General features: G+C 44.9%; 1 long non-coding RNA gene across 1 annotated transcript; it reads left to right on the forward strand.

Annotated features, from left to right (window-relative positions):
• The first annotated feature begins 1,720 nt into the window (after positions 1–1,720).
• On the forward strand, positions 1,721–5,092 carry Gm31385. The gene is made up of 3 exons (XR_387011.3): positions 1,721–1,759; positions 2,886–2,927; positions 4,995–5,092. It is a non-coding gene; the product is annotated as a predicted gene, 31385 (long non-coding RNA).
• The last annotated feature ends 4,030 nt before the right edge of the window (positions 5,093–9,122 follow it).

Here is a 9,122-nt window from a genome sequence, read left to right on the forward strand (position 1 = left end):
GATCCTCAGGGAGAACATTAGGATTCCGTAGTATATTGAACTATGATGTTTGATAGGTTCAGTATATTAAAGAACCTTTCAACCTAGGATATTTCCAACTTATGAGGTTGGATTGGAGCTTCTGACCCTTCCACATCTGCTCTGAGTGTTGGGTTTACAGGGCTGTGTCACCATGCTTCCTATGTGTCACTCAGTTCCCATGGTGGAGCTAGTGGTGTAGTTCAGTAGATAGCAGTTGCCTAGCATGTGTGAGGCCCTGGGTTCAATCCTCAGCACCACAAAAAAATTACAGTGATCTTCTCATGGTATATTATTACCATTATTATTGGTTTTTTTCATGACAAGGTTTCTCTGTGTAACTGAGTACTGGTTGTCCTGGAATTTAGTGAGCACTTTGTAGACCAGGCTGTAGGCTCACAGAGATCCAAGTGTCTCTGATGGCATAGGTATTGTTATGCTGCTCCCCCCCTTTTTTGATACAGGGTTTCTCTGTGTAGCGCTGGCTATCCTGGAATTTGCTCTGTAGACCAGGCTGGCCTCAAGTTCATAGAGATCTGCTGGCCTCTGCCTCCCAAGCTCTGGGACTGAAGGTGTGCCCACCACAGCCATCTTATCCCTCTTATTTAAAAATGTATATTTAAGCCGGGCGTGGTGGCACACGCCTTTGATCCCAGCACTCGGGAGGCAGAGGCACGTGGATTTCTGAGTTCGAGGCCAGCCTGGTCTACAGAGTAAGTTCCAGGACAGCCAGGGCTATACAGAGAAACCCTGTCTCAAAAAGCCAAAAAAAAGTATATTTATTTTGTTATTTTTATGTGTCTGTTTCTGTGTGTATGCTGCCTATGCATGCATTCCTTGTAGAAGCCAGAAGAGAACATTAGGTCCCCTAGAGCTAGAGTGGTTGTGAGCCCTCTGAAGTGAGTGCTGAGCCATCTCTCCAGCCCTATCCTGTCCATTTTCTAGATAATAAAGCTGTGATTCAAAGGGATAAAGTGACCTGCTCCAAGATCATTAGAGTAGTTGTAAGCAGAAGAGTTGGAACTTGAACATTGGAAGTCACAAAGTATAGCCTATGGTGGTGGTTTGTATATGCTTGGCCCAGAGAGTGGCACTATTAGGAGGTGTGGCCTTGTTGGAGTAGGTGTGTCACTGTGGGCATGGGCTTTAAGACCCTCATCCTAACTGCCTGGAAGTCAGTATTCTGCTAGCAGCCTTCAGATGAAAATGTAGAACTCTCAGCTCCTCCTGCACCATGCCTGCCTGGATGCTAATGGACTGAACCTCTGAACCTGCAAGCCAGCCCCAATTAAATGTTGTCCTTATAAGAGTTGCCTTGGCCATGGTGTCTGCTCCCAGCAGTAAAACCCTAACTAAAACACTTACGAATTTAATTAGAATGCTCTTCTCAGTCTTCTAGTTGGGAAGTTATAGAAATAGGACTCATCCTGTAAGAAGAGAAAGCAGAGCAGGGGGAGTTAGAAATTGAAGAGCACAGGGTAGAGCGGAAGATCCCAGAAGTAGCAGCAGAGCCCCTGGCTGTCTTTTGAGCAGTCAGGTAGAACAAACATGTGGGTGTGCAGAATGCCCAGAGGGAGCCCAGACAGGCAGGTGGGGTGGTTGGCAGCCACAGTGTCTGGCAGCCAGTGACAGAGGCCCTGCCATAGGGTCTGGGCTTCTAGAACAGGATGTCAAAAGGTCTAGCAAGAACTAGAGGGAACATTATTCCTATAAAGACAGAGGTGCTTCACAGGACACCAAGGTAGGACTCGAACTGGGAATATCAGACTAGGTGCTTAAGGTAGGGGCTTTTATCCAGTAGAAAAGAAATAGCCCAATTATTAGAGCTAAGGACCAGCTCCATTGATTAACCTTTCTTACTACTGATTTTTTTTTTCAGTAAATTGTTGGCACTTATGTTCCTAATGCTGTGCCAGGAACTGGGCCAAGGCACATTCCAATAGAGGGGTAGAACCTGTAAAGCAGGCATGTGCAATGCTGTGTGGGAAGTTCTCACGTAGAGGTGCAGACTGATGGGGTGGGGTAGGGAGGCTCACTGTTGAGAGAGTTTAAAAAGGGAGTTTATTGATCACTAATTGGAGGCCATCCTGGAATACATGGTAAGAGCCTGTCTCAGAAAACATATGTGATGGGTGGTGAGATGGCTTGGTAGGTAAAAGTACTTGCATCAACCCAGAGGACTTGAGTTCTATCCCCAGGACCCACCACATGGTAGAAGGAGAAAACCAACTCTGGCTCTGACACCTCTCTCTCTCTCTCTCTCTCTCTCTCTCTCTCTCTCTCTCTCTCTCTCTCTCTCTCTCATACACACACACACACACACACTAAATGTAAGAAAAGAAAGAAGCAGAGAGCTGGGTTGATTAGGAGCACTTGCTGTTCTTTCAGAGGACTCAGCTTTGCTTCCCAGCACTCTCGATGGTCAGTAATTCTAAACTCAGGGGATCTCACGCCCTCTTCTGGCTTTATTGGGAACAGCCCGATGCATACACATAAAGAAAAGAAACTGAAAAAGAAAACATTACACCAACTTGGGTACCTGTGTGTGTTCGTGTACTGTTCTGTTCTGTCCTAGGACTTTAAATAAGAGACAGTTGTCTACACTCAAAGTGTGCAAAAACAATGGCCAAAGTGAACAAAAATTTGAAACAGTAGTATTCCCTCCCCATTTGATGCTGAGTCAACAGTTCATACTGGAAAATTGTATTTGAGAGGGAGCAGTGGGGCACTCGAGTCTGAAGCAGCTCAGAGGTCTGGATATGAAAGGCTTTTGTGGGTGCTGTTGAAGATCTTCGGGTTTTCCCCAAAGTAAAGCCACGTGTAGTCTCTATATTAGTGAGTGATTGGTTTGCCTCTTGGCATTTTAGGAAGACCACATTGGAAACATTATCCAGCATCACTGGAAACAAGTAAGTCTCTCAGGATGTTAGTCCAATTGTGTGAGTAAGGAGTGGGGGGTGGGATGGGGAGGAGGGAAGCTAGCTCAGTGGTTAAGAGCACTGGCTGCTCTCCCCGAGGAACCTGGTTCAATTGCCAGCATCCATATGGTGATTCACAACTGCCTGTAATTCCAGTTTCAGAATCTGTCTCCCTTCTCTGACATCCATAGGTACTGAATGCACATAACACACAGACGGATATGCACAGGGAGTAAGACATGCACCCGTGCACATGCACACACAACCTAAATACATAAATAAAAACAACTAAAGGAAGCTTGAGCTAAGATTCTGACAAGTGAAAATTTATTTAGGAAAATGTTTCTGAGTGACAATGAATATAACATGATGATTGTTGTCAATGATCAAGAAAGGGGTTATTAATAATTTGAAAGATTTTTTTCTTTGAGAAACTACTAATATTATGACATCTTTCACAAAGAGATTAAGGACTCTAGAATGTGAAGCAGGTTTTCTACTGGGAGGTAAGGAGGCAATTTGTGCTGTGTGGATTTGGAAATGCCCAGAGTGTGGTACTATCCCTAAGTGCTGAGGGGGACCCTCACTTAGTGATCTCTGGGGTTTGAAAACTCACACGCCAACCTTTTTTCATGCCACCAAGATGCTATTCATCCATGCACAGAATTTTTGTTGTTGTTGTTTTTTGAGACAGGGTTTCTCTGTATAGCCCTGGCTGTCCTGGAACTCACTTTGTAGACCAGGCTGGCCTCAAACTCAGAAATCCGCCTGCCTCTGCCTCCTGAGTGCTGGGATTAAAGGCGTGTGCCACCATGCCTGGCTCGCACAGAATTTTTGAAATTTTAACAATTAATCTCAGAAACCCATAGAAAGAACTGGATTGTGTACTTTGTAATACAAACATTTTATGGCGTCGATTAAATACCTTTGGAGCCACACTACTGGACTCCAATGGAGAAGCTGATGGGTTCCTAAAATTACTAAGGCAAGACAAAGCAGGAGAAATTACATGTAGCTTGGTGGCAGAGGGCTTGGCTAGCACACACAAGACCTTGAGTTTAGTAACCAGCACCATAGGACCAAAAAATGATGTGGGACTCAATGTACAATGAAGGTTTTGTTTGGATGACAGCTGCTGAATCTAAGGAACTCCTGTCATTTCTCAGTTACTCACATGCACCCATAGCCTGTGCATTACATTTTGATGAACATAGATGGAACATTTTCACTTTGCTTGATCCCTCTACAATTTAGAAACTCTTATCAAGTAGTATTTCTACAACAGTCTAAAGAACTGAATAAGTTCAATAGAGATCTGCCATCCCCATAACAAGGTAGTGGTGGGGCAGACCTTTGATCCCAGTACTCTGGAGGCAGAGGCTGGGATCTCCACAATGGATGTCCAGTGGTTGTACAATTACGACAGTGTTTTTTGTTGGTTATCTTTACTTGCCCGCATGTGTTGTGAAGAGGAAACTCGAAGTCTTTTTTCCCAAAATGTATTGTGTTTTTACATGTTCAAATTGCATGTAGTAATCTCTACAATAGATATGGTGTCTATGAGGTCAAGACCAGCCTGGTGTATAGAGCAGGTTCCAGGACAGCTGAGGCTACACAGAGAAACCCTTTCTGGGGAAACAAAGATCTGCTCTTCCAGCAACAAAGTGTAATTGGAAGCATTGGTTCTTTTTCTTTGTCTGGGTCTCTCTACATAGCCCTGGCTGGCCTGGAACTCATTTTGCATACCAAGCTGCCCTTGAACTTGTAGAGATCATAGAGATCCATTTGCCTCTACTTCCTAAGTGCTGGAATTAAATAAGTTAAAGGCATGTGTCACCATGCCTGTTTTTTATTGTTATTTATTTAATGTCTGATATGGTTTCTACTCCTTTAATCCCAGCACTCAGAGGCAGGTGGATCTCTTGAGTTCAAGGGCAGCTTGGTCTACATTGTGAGTTCCAGGACAGCCAGAGCTACACAGAAAGACCCTATCTTAAAACCAGGGGAAAATATTTATTTTATTTTTAATTGTGTGGCTATGTGTACATGGGTGTGCAGGTGTCCAAGGAGTCCAGAAGAGGGCGTCATCAGATCTCCTGGAGCTGAAGTAATAGGCGGTCATGAGCTGCACTACTGGAGCACAGGGAGCCGAACTCACGTTCTCTGGGAGAACAGCAAGTAGTCTTACCCACCAAGCCCCAGTACTAACAGATACATCTACAAGACAGCTAACTCCCACATCTACAGCTCAGGGATCATTGTGGAAGAGGGGCTGGAAAGAGTGTAAGAGCCAGATGAACAGAGAATTTGCTGTGAGATTGTGTCTTAGTAATGTCAGAAGCTATATCCATAAAGTCTCATCAACATGACTGTCCAAATGTGGCTGAACAAGGACAGCAACAGACATACTAATGTGGACAGGGGAAATCCCATGAGGCCCCAGCCCTACACAAGGAACTACAGGGATGCTGAGAGTGGGAGAAATCATCCTCCCCAGGGGAGAGCACACCAATTGGTTATCCAACACCAAATGGTCAGTCCTGAAAACATACACCAAGGTAACCTTACACTGAGTGAGAAGGTTGCACTTACTTATTTAGGAATATATATGTATATACATATATCCATGTCATGTAACAACAATTAATGAAAAGGGGGCTATGAATTTAAAAGAAAGGAGGGGTTTATGGGAAGGAGGAGTACATGGGAGGAAGGAAAGGAAAGGGGTAAATAACGTAATTACATCAAAATAATAAAAGGAAAAAAAAAGCCACTATGGGTGAGTAAGGTGGCACACACCTATAATCTTGCATTCAGGATGCAGAGGCAGATAGATCTCTGTGAGTTCCAGGACAGCCAGGGCTATAGAGAAAGACCCTGTTTCAAACAAAACAAAACAAGTAAACACCAATCAAAAGTTACTGAGCCACCTCCCTGGTCTACTGATGGTTTAAATAGGATCATGAGATGGACGTAGCTGAAGCTGGCTGGAAATCTTGTTTTAGCTTCCCAAATTCTGGGATTTAGATCTGAGTCACCAAGCCTGGCTCTGTAGGGAGAAATTGCATTCAACTAGGAAAATACAGTGCACTCCTGAGGGTACTGGATTCTAGTCTAGTCGCTGAGTATTTCTCACCTCTTGACAAACTGCATAATAATTTCAATGTTGCCGTCCTGTGTTAGGCCAAGGCCTGCCGCCTTGCATGTTTTGTCAGTCTCCACCCAATTTATGATTTTCTAACTTCCCTCTACTTACAACCCTTCAAATTGATGTTCCCAGTTACACTCCCACCCTCCTGATGTGATACCACTAAGAGATAAACCCTGGCTGCCCAGACCTGACTGAGTAGCTGGGTTGTCTTGCAGATGGGTTTTTTTTTCTTTCTTTCTTTCTTTCTTTCTTTCTTTCTTTCTTTTCAGGATCTAAAGAAGGTCCTGTACACAGAATCAGGATGGCTTGCCCTAAATTTCAAAGGGCTAGTGTCTTAAATACGACTTCTATTGTTGCAGAAAAAAACCCACCATGACCAAAAAGCAAGTTGGGAAAGAAAGGGTTTATTCAGCTTACACTTCCACATCACCAAAGGAAGTCAGGACAGGAACTCAAGCAGGACTGGAACCTGGAGGCAGGAGCTGGTGCAGAGGCCATGGAGGGGTGCTGCTTGCTGGCTTGCTCCTCATTACTTGGTCTGTCGGCTTTTTTATAGAATCCAGAAACACCAGCCCAGGGATGGCACCACCAAAATTGCTGGGTCCTCCTCCTTTGATCACTAATTGAAAAAATGCCCTACAGCTGGATCTCATGGAGGCATTTCCTCAACGGAGGCTCCTTCCTCTCTTCTGACTCTAGCTTGTGTCAAGTTGACACACAGAACCAGCCAATACAACTGACTCCTTGTCAACTTGACACACAAACACATCACTATTATGCTCTTCCTTTCATATTTATCTCCAAGCTCTTACATTAAAAACACAAATAACATTAAAAGTTCCACAACCTTTACAAATTAAAACACATGAAAATTTCAGTCTCTTTAAAATATCTAATCTCTCCTCTAAAAATCCAAAATCTCTTTTAAAAATCCAAGGTCTGTCAGTTGTGGGCTCCTGTAAAAGAAAACAAACAAACTAACCCCCCCCCCCCCAAAAAAAAAACCAACAAAATTCAACACCTTCAAGAAGGAAGAATCAGGGAATGGTCACAGTCTCAACCAAGCAAAACTAAACTCCGATAGCGTAAATAACTCAATGTCCAATGTCTGAGATGCACATATGACCTTCTGGGCTCTCCCAAAGGACAGACCCTTTGTAGCACACACAGCTTATCTTCTAGATTCTGGCTGGCTCCGCTCTACTGCTGCTGCTGTTCTTGGTGGTCATCCTATGGTACTGGCATCTCCAAAACTGCTGGGGTCCTCAGCTGCACTTTCACCAATAACCTGACATGGGCTCTCTTCTTAGTGCCAAGCCTCAACTTCCTTTTTTTGCCATTAACATATTTATTTATTCATTCACTTTACATCCTGGTTGCTGCCCCTTAATACAGTCCCTCCCCTACTCCCTTCCCTTCTCTTCTGAGAGGGTGGTGGTCCACCCTGGCACATCATCTCCCACTGAGGCCAGACAAAAGCCTCAACTCCTTTACATAACCCTGGGCCTTCAACTGCTGCTGAGGCTGCACCTTCACCATTGACCTTTCCTGAGCTCTCCCATTGAGAGCCTCAACTGCTCTTCATGAATACTTCATGCCTTCAAAACCAGGACCACCTGGGTAATTTTTTAATCATTTTAAAATTTTTTTAAATTAACTTATTTTTTACACTCTATATTGCAGTCCCCGCCCCCTCTACCCTTTGACTGCTCCACATCCCACACCTCCTCCCCACCCCACCCCACCTCCACGTGGATGCCCCCACTCCCACCCCACCTGACCTCTAAACTCCCTGGGGCCTCCAGTCTCTTGAGGGTTAGATGAATCATCTCTGAATGAACACAGACCCCGCAGTCCTCTACGATATGTGTGTTGGGGGCCTCATATCAGCTGGTGTATGTTGTCTGTTTGGTGGTCCAGTGTTTGAGAGATCTCAGGGGTCCGGATTAATTGAGACTGCTGGTCCTCCTACAGGGTCGCTCTACTCCTCAGCTTCTTTCAGCCTTCCCTAATACAACAACAGGGGTCAGCTGCTTCTATCCATTGGTTAGGTGCAAATATCTACATCTGACTCTCTCAGCTGCTTGTTGGGTCTTTTGGAGGGCAGACATGATAGATCCCTTTTTGTGAGTGCTCCATAGCCTCAGTAATAGTGTCAGGCCTTGGGGCCTCCCCTTGAGCTGGATCCCACTTTGGGCCTGGCCCTGGCCCTGGCCCTTCTTTTCCTCAGGCTCCTCTCCATTTCCATTCCTGTAATTCTTTCAGACAGGAACAATTATGGGTCAGAGATGTGACTGTGGGATGGCAACCCCACCCTCACTTGATGTCCTGTCTTAAGGCTGGAGGTGGGCTCTACAAGTTCCCTCTCCCTACTGTTGAGCATTTCATCTAAGGGGCCTCACATTGAGTCCTGAGAGTCTCTCACCTCCCAGGTCTCTGGTGTATTCTGGAGGGTCCCCCCAACCTTCTATTTCCTGAGGTACACATTACCAAGCCTGGCTGCCACCATGAGGTACAACTTTGGCTAGCTCTGTACTCTCAGGAAATACTTCCCAGATTTCACCTCAGTGATGTTGGTCTCAATCACTGCTCATTTCTTAGCTCCAGCTAACCAGCGTCCCAGTCATGCAAATGTGTTGCTTTAATGAGTCTGGTATCTTGTTATCACAGCTGAATCTTCAGCCCCAGCTAACCAGAACCACTGAATCTTAAAGCATAATAGCAAATGACCCTGATAGAATCTTAAATCTTCCTTCTGAAGTGTCACAAGCCAGGTCTCCATTCTCTGAACTGTTCCCAACATTCTTTTTTTTTTTTTTTTTTTCTGAGACATCGTTTCTCTGTGTAGCCCTGGCTGTCCTGGAACTCACTCTGTAGACCAGGCTGGCCTCGAACTCAGAAATCTGCCTGCCTCTGCCTCCCAAGTGCTGGGATTAAAGGCATGTGCCACCACCACCCGGCTGCAGTCTTTTTTTTTTTTTTAAGATGTATTTACTTTATGTATATGAGTACCAGAAGAGGGAATCAATTCCAGT

Source organism: Mus musculus, chromosome X (assembly GCF_000001635.26).
Source record: "Mus musculus strain C57BL/6J chromosome X, GRCm38.p6 C57BL/6J".
In the NCBI taxonomy this organism is placed as follows: domain Eukaryota; kingdom Metazoa; phylum Chordata; class Mammalia; order Rodentia; family Muridae; genus Mus; species Mus musculus.